A 10,976-nucleotide genomic window follows, 5' to 3' on the forward strand; every position below is an offset into this window, starting at 1 on the left:
TTACCATCATTTTCCTTCACCTGTGTCATTTTTCTCCCGGCCTTCAGTTTGTTGGCAAAAGACTTTGGGCACTTTCTGTAGAGATGATCAGTTTCTCCACAGAGATTGCACTTTCTGCCATTACTACACTCTTCAAAAGTGTGACCAATTACTCTCCATTTACGGCACACAGTATAAAGTATACATCTGTGTCACTCCAAATCATTAAATCCATCGATCAAAATTTTCGTCCTTTATGTAAACAACGCCGCGTGAGCGCTGCGCTGCTGACGTCGGACTCGTCATAAATTGCATTTCAAATTATTCCACAGGCCCATATAATTATAAACAACAATTTTATCAAACAATCTCTGTCACTCCAAGTCATTAAATCCCGTGATCAAATCCCTTGTCGCCAAACTATGAAAAAAAATTCGACTTATTGTCTGAAAAATACGGTACTTTTTTTAGATGTATTCTTTCACTGATTCTTCAAGATGATGTATTTGGTCAGAATGTTTGCCGTTTTATGTGATTTTGCCTCATAAAATAAATAAACATCTTTCATAAATCTGACCTGCAGCCGCTGAAGTGATGGAAACGGTTATTCAAAATAACAGTGTCGTGTTTAATGAGAGTCACTGATAGTAGTTTTTTTATGACATTTTTTTTAATGCTGTTAATTAATAAATGCATTTGTTTTCAAAAAGCTTTTTTTTCGAATATCCATGCTTTACCACCTACTAAATGCCAAAACCTTTTATGCAATGACCTTTACATGTATATTCATATCATTTGCATTTATATTTATATCATTTATATTACTTCACTTTACCGGAGTCAAATTCCTTGTTTGGCACGCTCAAACATGGCGAATAAAAACTCTTGAATCTTCACTCAAACACTACATCCATCTGCTCCTGGTTTGGCCCCCCGGTCCAAATTTAGAACCCAATTCGGCACGCAAGTCAAAAGTTTGCCCATCCCTGGTTTAGACGCATGCACAACGAATGCATCTGTACAATTACGCTGCTGCAAACACAGGTTAACGCACTTGGGTCGAAAACCTGCTTCAATGCTATTTCGCACAAAGTAATAAACTGCCCGTCAGTGAATTGAGCGCCGGTTGAGGAAGTAGTCCGGAAGGCAAGCTTCAGCAACAAATAGAGTTTTTAGATTCAACAATCTGACGGCACCCTTTAACAAGGATGGGATGTGGACCTCAGGTCTTTGGGATCATCAGATCTGCACAGTCATCGGATAGTTCCACAAACATTTCAGTATTCTTTCATGGTCTGCCAGTGCACTTGCTGAAGATCCTGAACGTTTCCATCATATTTAGAGCTATTGCATATAGGCGATGATCGTATAGTGGTTAGTACTCTGCGTTGTGGCCGCAGCAACCCCGGTTCGAATCCGGGGCATGCCAATACCAGTATAAGCAATATACTGCCCGTCAGTGAATTGAGCGCCGGTTGAGGAAGTAGTCCGGAAGGATAGCTTCAGCAAATAGAGTTTTTAGATTCAACAATCTGAAGGCACCCTTCAACAAGGATGGGATGTGAACCCATGCGTGAAAAGGACAACGGATTAGCAATGCATCACCTTAACCTCTCATCCACCTCACCTGTGCGTTGATGCTTAATGTTGCTACGATACAGTATGCACGTTGTGCCAAGCTGGGAACCGAAAAAGAAGTAAGCCACAAAAGAAGTGACACTGTCAATAAAGAAAAATGTTTTTTCAATGTTGTCTCACCTCAGGTCTTTGGGATCATCAGATCTGCACAGTCATCAGATAGTTCCACAAACATTTCAATATTCTTTCATGGTCTGCCAATGTGCACTTGCTGAAGATCCTAAACGTTTCCAACATATATAAAGCTATTGCATATTGGCCATGATCGTATAGTGGTTAGTACTCTGCGTTGTGGCCGCAGCAACCCCGGTTCGAATCCGGGTCATGGCATTACCAAATTACCTTGCTGAACTTCTCTGCTGTTCACTGTTGCTGAACTGTCTTCCTTTGGACAATTACAATTTTCCACACAAGTCTACAGTCGATAGGCATAACTTGGAGGGTGAATGGGTCAATGGATAGTGCACCGAGGCAGATTCAGATAATGTTGCCTGTAATTTATAACTGTGGCTTCTGATTGACATATAGACCGATAGTCTGCCCTGCAGACCCGACACAGTCTTGCCAGTAAATCTACATATCTGAAGCCAGACCCCAATATCCCGCATGAACTCAACCAGTGCCTGAACTTGGTCACAACCTAGACTTACAAATGAAATATACATGGAATAAGACCAGAATAAAAACATACTACACCATCACTGGTTATACGTGTTTACTTAGGCTCGACACCTGGGGCTGGTATCGGAGGAGGATGTTGGAGCTTCGAGGGGAAGGCGGCTGGCATACAGGAGTTTAAATGCACAATTTAAAAAGACTGCAGCTTATTGCTGTCTGATCAATTAGCTCCCCCCACCGTCTGTTGTCTTCTGGGATAGAGCACGCTGGCGTCAGATTTGTTGACTGCCGCTTCTGTCCCGGACCGTGTCTGTTACTTGTTTTTCGTTTTCCCGTTTTCAGTGCACCCGTCTCTTCTTTTACTTTTCTCGTGTTGTCTTCAGTCCACTTCGCATTCCTGCAGCTCCGCTCTCACCTATCTGTTTCCTCTCCCTCGGACTACCAGCTACGTTAGCCAGCTAGCCAACAGCCAACTGGCTAAAACCACCACCGGACCCTCCTGCCTCCCGAGTCTGAGCCTGTGGCCGCCTGCTGTGGACTCGACGGCAGCTCTGGCCTGGCTCTCTGGCCTTCCGTCCGGCAGTCTCGGGCGACGGGCTCCACTCCCTGCGGGCTCGCCAACCGTGGCTCTGCTGTGTGCCGCCGTGGTGCGTTGGGGCCTGCCGTTCAAGCGGGTGCAGTCGAGGTCGACGGGCATTACCACCTGGTCCACTGCTGCTTCCACACGAGGCTGGGATCCTTCGCCGTCGTCGCTACATCCGGACCGGCACTTCCCCGATGGCTCACCCATCTCCTCTTTTTGGACTACCAACCCCCCGTCACCCCCACCTCCGGTACAAAGGCCCGTACTGCCAACTTCAACAACCTCTGCTCCCGCCCCTCCTGCTCCTCCATCCATCTCCTTCGCACTGCTGACCGATGTCCTGTTATTAACTATATCCTATTGTCTCTCCCACCACACCCATACGCCCCCCTTTTTGTTCCCTGTAAAGCGTCTTTGGGTCATTGAAAAGCGCTATATAAATTGAATGTATTATTATTATTACAATTTATGCAGGGGTTTTGGTGTTGGCAGAATTGGGCAGGCGTTGGTGCTGGATGGTGTCGCTGTGAGAGAGGGTCGGTCCTAACCAGGAGCTTGAGAGTGAGGTATTATGCTATCATAATTGTCTGATGCCTTTACGTCACATCACATATCCACAATTCTGGAGTACCGTTTTTTTCCGTGTATAGTGCGCAATATTTTACTAATTTATTGTCCTAAAATCTGGGGTGCGTATTATACATGGGTACAAAGAAAAAAAAAATTAATATTTTTTTTTTTAATTTTTTTTTTTTTTTTTTTTTTTTTAAATAAAGTCATGGTACAACAAAACCAACAACAGGACTGACCGACAAAGTCGTGGAACAAAAAGACAGGGTGACATTACCAAAGACAGGAACAGAATGACAGTAACACATGCAATGATCCAACGGTGAGCGAGGGGCAGACAGGACTTAAATACAAAACACGTTACATCGATTGAGGTGACACAGGAAGAGCGGGGTTCACGAACAGAAACTATGGCAACCTAGACACATAGCAAAACTGGGGACGAGACATGACAAATCTCCCCCGAAATAAAACTCACCTTTCTTCTTGTTTGTTGTCAATCGCGCATCGCATTCAGCCATCCTGCCCAACACACTTAGTAAAATTCATAATTGACGACACATCGTTTGATGCGATGGTGCAATCCTCGATGGTGTGTTATTGTCAAATATTGTTTGTTTTTTAATCTCCATCGCGGACCGGACGTCATACGGAGGCCGCCATTACAGATGCGCAGAACGGTTGCGCAAGACACGTCAGCTATATAAAGAGCGAGAGTTCAGTTCTCCACCTATTAGTTTCAATTCACAGTTTAATTAGCAGTTTCAATCAGCAAATAACAAAATGCGTATTACAGGTAATATTTTATTTCACAACACTTTGCCTTGTTCCTTTCGTCTCTGCTGTTCATTTCAAACACGCTCCATACGACCGCAATGCTCTTGTATCAGACGCTCGCTCGATCACCTGCTAGTTTGCCGTCTGTCACAATGTACCCTACACAAATCCGAAACATTTGTTGCGGCTCCGAGTCACGACGAGGGGCAAGTTTTGGTTTCCAAGGGTGTTTTTATTCCTCTTCAACGTCTCTCCCATACAGAGCCGCCGTGTGCGCACGGAGCGCGGTGGTGCGTTTAGGGGCAGTCGGAGAAATCAACGGCAACAAAAAAAATGACATCCAGCCTAGTTAAGACCATATCAAAGACTTTAAAAATGGGACCCATTGCCTCCCTGCGTGTGTGACGATCTTTGGGACTTAAAAAAAAAAAAAAAAAAAAAGAAATTAAAAATTTTTTTTTAAAAAATTCATAAAAATTGGGTGCGTATTATACATGGGTACAAGCTTTTTTCCAGCATCAGCATGCCATTGTTAGGGGTGCGTACTATACATGGGGGCGCACTATACACGGAAAAAAACGGTAAACACATTTTGACAAGAGTTTTTTCTATGTGTAATGTTAATCATGCATAATTACATTGGTGAACCATCAGGCAAGATTAGGCAGACATTGGTGCCGGATGATGTCTCTGTGAGCAACACTGTAAAGTCAAAGTCAAAGTCTGCTTTATTGTCAATCTCTTCACATGTTAAGACACACAAAGAAACCGAAATTACGTTTCCTCTATCCCACGGTGACGAGACATAGCACACAATAGACATACAAGTAAACGACACAAAATAAAAACAAGAAGGCACAAACAATAAATAATAAGAGTGATGAATAAATAATAAATAAACAAATAACCCAATAAATAAGAGGAGAAAAACGGAGTAATGGAGTGGTCTGACAATAACCTGACATGTCTGTGGGTTTGAAAACTGGGCAATATAACCATCCGGAAAGGGAAGTGTTCCTCTTTTTGTGTCAGATCAGCAGCAAAATCCTAGTGTCTCAAGAACACCCAGCCCTAAGCTTACAGTCACCCAGAACTGCAACCAACATATGCAGCAAAAATTATCTTTGCTGCTTACTCCCGCTTGTGTTTGTATGGAGCGTGTTTGAAGTGAAAAGCAGAGAAGAAAGCGCATCTGTAATTGCAGCCTCCGTATGATATCCGGATTTAAAAAAAAAAAAGAAAAAAAATGTTTTTTTTGTACCCATGTATAATGCGCACCCCAGATTTTAGGACAATAAATTAGTTAAATTTTGCGCATTATACATGGAAAAAAACGGTACATTTTGGGACCCCATACTGTCTTTACATGCCCTTTAAAAACTCTGTTCTCATCAGCAATATTTGTCTTTTTTCCATTTGAATGCATGTCCTGTCACTCACACACCTGTTTGTTTACAACTAGCCTGTGCTGTGTTGCTTGCTATGACGCAATTTTGGGCCATTCTGAATTCTGTATTTTTTATGTATTTACAACAACATACATTTTCTACAGCACAAGAATGTTTGTGTCATGATTACCATCTACAAACCATATTTAAAAAAAAAGAAAAAAATATATTTTTCCATTTTCACGCATTTTTGCAAGAGTTTCAGGGAGCCGCTAGGTGTGTGCTAAAGAGCCGCATGCGGCTCTGGAGCCATGGATTGCCGACCCCTGCCTTAACCAACAACACACTCTGTGATACAACTGTCCAAATGCATATGGTGAGTCTCTCATATTATAACACGAAATTCGAAACCAAAACTTGGATCGTTGTCGGTAGGACTCGACCCTGCGAGGGGAAACCCCGATGGATTTCAAGTCCATCACCTTAACTGCTCGGCCACAACGACACAGTAAACAATTATGGGCAAGGTCCTCACATTATCAAAATGCACATGGGGAGGACCTAGCAACACACCGAGAATCTAATACAAAGGCTGTATCGTTGGTGGCAGGATTCGAACATGCGAGGGTGTACCCCAATGGATTTCTAGTCCATTGCGTTAATCACTCGTCGACAACAACACACTCTGTGATACACACTGTCTCATATTATAACGAAATTCTAAACAAAAATATGGATCGTTGTTGACAGGACTCTAGCCTGCGAGGTGAAACCCCGATGGATTTCAAGTCCATCGCCTTAACCACTCGGCCACAACAACACAGTGAACCATTACGGGAAAGGTCCTCACACTATCAAAATGGATATGGCGAGGATATAGCAACACACCGAGAATCTAATACAAAAGCTGTATCTTTGGTGACAGGATTTGAACCTGCGAGGGGGGACCCCAATAGATTTCTAGTCCATCACTTTAACCACTCGGCCACAACAACACACAATGTGAGATACCCTGTTCAAATGCAGGTTGTGAGTATCTCCTGATACACCACGGGATTCTAATTAAAAGGCGTGGATTGTTGTCTGCAGGACTCAAACCAGGGAGGGGAGGCCCCAATGGAATCCAAGTCAATCACCTGAACCACTCGGCCACAACAACATACAGTGTAATACACACCGTCCAGATGCATGTGGTGAGTATCCGATATTACACCATGGGATTCTAAACAAAAATTTGGATTGTTGACGGCATTACCCGAACCTGCGAGGGTAGACGCCAACGGCAGCGCGCGGGACGCATTAAGTTAAAGTCCCAATGATTGTCACGCACACATCTGGGTGTGGTGAAATTTGCCCTCTGCATTTAATCCATCCCCGTATGATTTTGATCCATCCTCTGGGGGAGAGGGGAACAGTGAGCAGCAGCGGTGCCACGCTTGGGAATCATTTGGTGATCTAACCCCACAATTCCAACCCTTAATGCTGAGTGGCAAGCAGGAAAGCAATGGGTCCCATTATTATAGTCTTTGGTATGACCCGGCCGGGGTTTGAACCCACCCCGTTCCATTCTCAGGGCGGACACTCTACCGCTAGGCCACTGAGCTGGTATGGTTCTGATTACATCGCCGTCGTTAGAAATCAGCAAATATTTCAAAAGCTAGCATTTATTTTCAAAATTTCAGTGGACCTCCCTTGCCCTCCCTTTCGCCATTTTTGTTCGATTGCGCAACTGCAGCGCACCACCGAACGCGCGACCGTAGCGCGGCGAAGACCGCACAACTGCAGCGCGCTGGTTCCATCATTGTGACAAAGCCATCGCTGCCTGAAATTTAGAAAATATTTCAAAAGTCCTGATGTACTTTCCATAATTTAAGTTGACCTCAGTGCGCAGGGCACTTAATGTGGTCCGATCGCGCAACTGCAGCGCGCCGGGCACTCACTGTCGCTGACGCAAGTAGCTGCACCGAGAGGGTGCTGCACCGAGAGGACGCTACGCCGATAAGGCACTGCGCCAAGAGGGAGCGTGCGCTGCGAGTGCTGCGGCGAGAGGGTGCGCTGAGGGTGCGCCGAGGGCGGGCGTGCACTGCTAGGGCGTCGCGACAGAGCCCCCCTCGCGGCGCCTTTGTGGCACGCTCAGGTTGCGGCGCGGCGCCCTCTCAGCCCGACGTCCACTCGGCGCCATCCCCTCTCGGCGCAGTGCGCGCGCGCATTCTCGGCGCAGAACGGAGCAGCGCGGCGCCCTTTTGGCGCAATCCCTCTTGACGCGGTGCTCTCTCGCCGTGACGTCTCCATCCGCAGCGTCCTCTTAGCGCAGCTCCTTCTCAACCCTCTCCACACAGCGTGCGTGCCCTCTCGGCGCAGTGCGCGTGCGCTCTCGGCGCAGCGCGTGCCCACTCGGCCCGGGGTGTTGCCTTCTTGGTGCGGTGCGACAACCTCTCGGCGAGGAGCCCTGACGGCGCAGCGCGCGTGCGCGCTCTCTGAGCGCAGCGCACTTGCAGCGCATTGCGTGTACCCTGTCGGAGCTGTGCTCTCTCGGCGCATCGTGATCGCGCCATTTCGGCGCGCCCTTGGCGCGCCCTATCGGCGCAGCCCTTGCAGAGCGCGCGCACTGTTGGTCCAGGGCTCTACCGGCACAGGGCCCTCTCGACGCAATGCCCTATCGGCGGGCCGCTAACCGCACAACTGGAACCCGCTGGTCACATTATTATGACAGAGCCATCGCTGAAATTTGGAAAATATTTAATATTTAAAACCTCCCTTTCCTTCCCTTTCGCCATTTTTGTTCGATCGCGCAACTGCAGCGCGCCACCGAACGCGCAACCGTAGCGCCCCGAAGACCGCACAACTGCAGCGCGCTGGTTCCATCATTGTGACAGAGCCATCGCTGCCTGAATTTTAGAACATATTTCAAAAGTCCTGATGTGCTTGTCCAAATTTCAGCGGACATCAGTGCGCAGGGAGCTTAATTTGGTCCAATCGCGCAACCGCGCGGAGCAAGTAGCTGCACCGAGAGGGTGCTGCACCGAGAGGACGCTCTGCCGAGAGGGCACTGCACCTAGAGGGAGCGCGGGTCGCGAGTGCTGCGGCGAGATGGTGCGCTGTGGGTGCGCCGAGAGGGCGCGCGTGCACTGCTAGGGCGTCGCGAGAGAGCCCCCCTCGCGGCACCTTCGTGGCACCCTCAGGATGCGGCGCGGAACCCTCTCAGCCCAACGTGCACTCGGTGCGGCGCCCTCTCTGCAGCACGCGCGCCCTCTCGGTGCCGCCCCCTCTCGGCGCCGTGCGCGCGCGCCTTCTCGGCGCAGCATGAAGCAGCGCGGCTCCTTCTCAGCGCAGCGCAGGGCCATATTGGAGAGGCGCGGCGCGCCGATCTCTCGGCGTCCTCGCGGCGTTCTCCAGACGCGACTGCGCTTACGCGGCGCTCTCTCGGCGCGACGCCCTCTATGCGCGGCGACCCCTCGGCGCAGCACACTCTCAGTCAACACTCTCCTCGCAGCGCGCGTGCCCTCTCGGCGCAGTGCGCGTGCCCTCTCGGCGCAGCGCTCGCCCTTTCAGGTGGGCGCCCTTTCGGCACGACGTCGTCTCAACGCGACGCCCACTCTGCGCCGCGCCGACAGGGCGCAGCGCCCCCTCGGCGCGGAGTGTTTCCTTCTTGGTGCGGCGCGGCGACCTCTCGGCGTGGAGCCCTCCCGGCGCAGCGCGCGTGCGCGCACTCTCGGTCCGGCGCAGGGCTCTCTCCGCGAAGCGCCTTCTGGCGCGGCTCGTGGGCCCTCTCGGTGCAGGGCCTTCCCGGCACATTTACGTTTGACCGCGCCATTTTTGTCTGATCGTGCAACTGTAGCGCGCCGCCGACCGGGCAACCGTAGCGTGCCACTGACCGCACAACTGCAGCGCACTGCTCACATTATTGTGACAGAGTTGTGACTGAGGGTGCCCACGCGGCGCGGCGACCTCTCGTAGCGGTGACCTCTGGGCGTCCTCGGGGCGTTCTCGGGGCGGGATCTGTGGTAGATTTGATCGAGCACTCGGTGCTCGACTGTCTTGGTCTGTCGGTATTGGGGGTCTGTGATGTGTTGACTGAGCGGGCAGTAAAGATCGGCTTGTACTGCATCCTTGCCTCCGTGTATTATTGTTGAAACAACCAATAAGCAACCCACGGTTAGTGACAACACTACAACAGTGTATCAGAGCGTAAAGCCACAACACAGAGCGTAAAGCCACAACATGGTGTCAGAAGACGGAGTAACGGAGTAAGTCAAGGACAGTATTCAACACGTGTTGACCGAAGATTAGCGGCAAGGTAACGGGTGCTAACACAGCCGGAGCAGTTCAGGCCACCGTCTCCGCTGATAATCACGGGGAACCTCGCTGAAAACTGGCGCAGGTGGGAACAGCGTTTCCAGCTCTATATGGTTGCTTCTGGCGCGTTGGATAAAAGTGAGGGGGTTAAAATCGCCATCCTGCTCCACACTGTCGGCGAGGAGGCGCTGGAAGTGTATAATACACTTGCCATTACCCCAGAAGGGGAGGAAGCAACGATGGAGGAAGTTTTGGAAGCATTCAGAGACTACTGCAGTCCACAAAAGAACGTTGTTTTTGAACGCCATCAGTTTTGGTCACACACAATGTCATCAGGAATATCGGGGGACAGATTCATCACAGAACTACGTCAAAAGAGCAAGAACTGTGAGTTTGGAAGACATGAAGATGACATGATAAGGGATAAATTGGTGTTCAGCATTAGTGATATACATCTGAAAGAGAGACTGTTACGTGATAATGCACTTACTTTACGCAGAGCAATGGAAACATGTAGATCAGCAGAACTCGCCAAGTCACAAATACAAGCGATGCAAGCGTCACCTGTTGTCCATGATGCCTCAGTGGATGCATTAAATAGAGCAAGAGTGCAAACACGCAGCTGGGACAAGAACAAACCAAGCTAAAAGAAGCAGGTAATGACTGTGTGCCGTAAATGCGGAAACAAGCATGAGCCTCGTCAATGCCCAGCTTACGGCCCTGTGTGTCATAAATGTGGAAAAAATAACCACTTTTCAAAGGTGTGTAGGGGTGGCTCTGAGAAAAATAGCCATTGTAAGACGAAGACTGTAAACAATTTAGAAAAAGAACTGGACTGTTTATACATAGGCATGATTGGAAATGGAACCAAGAAATCAGCACACCAAACAAAGGACACTGTATGGCACGAAACAGCCACAATCAGAGGTGTTGCAATTGACTTCAAGCTGGACACTGGTGCTGACGCTAATGTGCTGCCCAGGCAGCTATACCAGCAGCTACCAGATCCCGTTCAGCTGCGTCCAACAAAGACTGTGTTGATAGCTTTTGGAGGGGCACGCCTGACAGCAGATGGTGTGGCGTCTTTAGAATGCAGAACGTCTAAACGCAAGGCTGTGCTGGACTTC

General features: G+C 48.9%; 2 non-coding genes across 2 annotated transcripts; one reads left to right on the top strand and one right to left on the bottom strand.

Moving 5' to 3' along the window:
- The first annotated feature begins 1,875 nt into the window (after positions 1-1,875).
- trnah-gug (transfer RNA histidin (anticodon GUG)) lies at positions 1,876-1,947 on the top strand. Its single transcript has one exon. It is a non-coding gene; the product is annotated as a tRNA-His (tRNA).
- Positions 1,948-6,291: 4,344 nt separating this feature from the next.
- Positions 6,292-6,373, bottom strand: trnas-uga (transfer RNA serine (anticodon UGA)). Its single transcript has one exon. It is a non-coding gene; the product is annotated as a tRNA-Ser (tRNA).
- Between the last annotated feature and the right edge of the window lie 4,603 nt (positions 6,374-10,976).

This window comes from Syngnathus typhle, linkage group LG4, assembly GCF_033458585.1.
Source record: "Syngnathus typhle isolate RoL2023-S1 ecotype Sweden linkage group LG4, RoL_Styp_1.0, whole genome shotgun sequence".
Classification (NCBI taxonomy): Eukaryota; Metazoa; Chordata; class Actinopteri; order Syngnathiformes; family Syngnathidae; genus Syngnathus; species Syngnathus typhle.